This window comes from Echinops telfairi, unplaced genomic scaffold (assembly GCF_000313985.2).
Source record: "Echinops telfairi isolate 266 unplaced genomic scaffold, ASM31398v2 ScPeMD7_25;HRSCAF=90, whole genome shotgun sequence".
NCBI classification, from domain to species: Eukaryota; Metazoa; Chordata; class Mammalia; order Afrosoricida; family Tenrecidae; genus Echinops; species Echinops telfairi.
The window spans coordinates 30,877,779-30,880,314 of record NW_022103922.1 but is presented as its reverse complement, the minus strand read 5'-3'; the positions used below and the strand labels follow the sequence as shown (position 1 = coordinate 30,880,314).

Sequence of the window (2,536 nt, the reverse complement as noted above, 5' to 3'; positions counted from 1 at the left end):
TTTCAGACCTCATGAATTAAAATCTCCATTTAAGTAAGTTTTCCCCGAAGATAGTTAATTAAGTTAGATTGCTCCCCTAGTCACTGACGTTTGAGGAGTTCTATGCAAACTACGGAGCCCTCGCGGCAGACACAGTGGTCAAGTGTTAGGACCCACTCAGGGCCAAGAGGAGACTGTCTGCTTCTGTCCACACTTAGCCTCGCCCCATCATTCCAGAGGAGGTGGATGGTGCCTGCCGACTACTGCTGAGGAATTTAGCCGAAGATGGTATAGAACAATCCTGATCAGAGAGAGGGGAAGTGCAGAGTAGACTTTTAAATGCTGATGGAATCCAGACGTTTTAGAGTCGAGAGGGTGGGTGAACTCTGACTCTATTGCCTTGAGATCATCATTATTTTTGTTTGAGATGAACACGCTTTTTGTTTGTTTGTTTGTAACTAAAGACTCCAAGGCCATTTCGATTTTACTTTTCCTCCTCTTTTTTTTCTTTAAACCACTTGTGTTAGTCTGGGTACATTAGAGAAACAAATCCACAGAAATTCATATATATAACAGAGAATAATATATATATGACCTTTTTTATATATAAAAAAGGTTAAGTGCATACATATCAAGAAAACATCCCAACCCAGTGCTGTCCAAGCCCACAAGCCCAACATTAACCCATATGTCTGACACCAATCCCAAAGTCCTCCTCCATCTCACAAAACACATGCAATGATGCCAACTGCAGGAGGAAAGCCGAGTCAGTGAGCGTGTAAGCATCTCAGTGCTGGCAGGGGTCTCCACACGGCTATTCCAGCACCCAGGGCTGCATCAGGGTAGGTCCATGTGGCTTCTGCTCAGGGATGTCTTGCAGGAAGTGACCCTTGCCAGCTGAAGCAGGGAACTGGCTAAGGCAGCTGCACCCTGGTCCGACCATCACAAAGCAAGAGACCTGCGAACTAGAAAGGCGAGGCTCACAGAGCCATTTATCTCTCTGCCCATCAATTAACCCCACATGTGTTTATTGGCCAGGTTGGCACAATAAACTTTCAAAAACCACTACTGAGGTTTGAGGGATAAGGAACTTGAAGGGATTTATTTTTTGTTGTTTTGGGTTTTTTTGTTGTTGCTTTGTTTTTAAAGAAAAAATATATCACAGTCTATCTCAAGAAATGAAATCAACAACAATATCTTGTTAAACCCTCCCTCCCCCCCTCCACCCCCGCTGCCTCCCCAACCCTTTCCTTTTTCCTGTCCCTGAAAATAGTCATCAAAATAGTCATAGTCATCAAAATCTCATCTATTGATGTATAAACCTCATTTTTTCTTTGTTTTTCCTTATAACAACGGCGATATCAATATTTATCTTTGTAAGATCGACTGCGGTTGTGAAGCACAATGTTCCCTAGTTTTGTCCATGTCTTGTGGTGTTTAAGAGAGTTGTCATTGGTTTTGGGTTTTTTTAAAAATCTTTTTATTGGGGGCTCATACAACTCATCACAATCCATCCATCCATCCATGGTGTCAAGCACATTTGTATATTTGTTGCCATCATCGTTTTCAAAACATTTTCTTTCTCCTTCAGCCCTTGGTGTCAGCTCCTCATTGTCATTGTTTCATTGATGTGTAAAATTCCATAGTACACATGTACCTGAGCTTGTTTATCCATTCCCCTACCGTGGAGGTTTTTGGTTGTTTCCATGTTTTTGCTATTGTGGAAATTGCTGCAATGTTTACATACATGTACATATATCTGTTCATGTTGTAGTCTTAATTTCTTTAAGGTATGTGTCCAGCAGAGAGATTGCTGGATCAGAAGGTCCTTGTATTTGCTTTTGTTTAAGAAAGTGCCATACTGATTTCCAGAGTGGGTGTATGATTCTACAGTCCCACTAGCAATGTAAAAGCATTCCTAACTTTCCACACCTCCTCCAACATTTATTATTTTCTCTTTTATTGAATTTTTCCAAGTGTCGGTATGAGGTGATATCTCGTTGTTGTTTTAACTTGTATTCCTCTTATTGCTAATGACCCACAAAGCTTTCTTCATGTGGTTGTTGGCCACTTGCATGTCATCTTTGGTTAAATTGTCTTTTCATATCTTGTGTCCATTTTTTATTGGATTATTTGTATTTTTCTATTAAGATGTTGTAGTTTTCTAAAGATTTGGGGGATTCGTCTTTTTGTTGTTTGTTTTGTGTCAGTAGTGGAACGATCCACCCTTTTTACTTGCAAAGGGTGAACAGAAAGCTATTATATTTCTCTAGGACATTTATAAAGAGTTATTTTCACCTTGAGAAGAAACTGAATAAGAATAAATGTCCACTAGGGGATTCGTCTTTTATCTGATGAATTATTACTGAATATTTTTCCCATTCTGTGAGCTTTCTGTTGACAATTTTGATGAAGTCTTTCAATGTACATAAATGTATTTTATTTTTTTCTTCTATAGTGTGGATATTATTCATTAGGTTCAGTAGTTTGTTTATGCCTTGTATTAGGGTCCTTAAATTTGTCCCTATTTTTTCTTTTCTTTTTTTTTCATTCCTAT

At 39.0% G+C, this 2,536-nt stretch overlaps 1 non-coding gene across 1 annotated transcript; it reads right to left on the bottom strand.

Moving 5' to 3' along the window:
* Nucleotides 1–2,180: 2,180 nt before the first annotated feature.
* On the bottom strand, nucleotides 2,181–2,310 carry LOC115869434. The gene has a single exon (XR_004046184.1). It is a non-coding gene; the product is annotated as a small Cajal body-specific RNA 24 (non-coding RNA).
* Nucleotides 2,311–2,536: the final 226 nt, after the last annotated feature.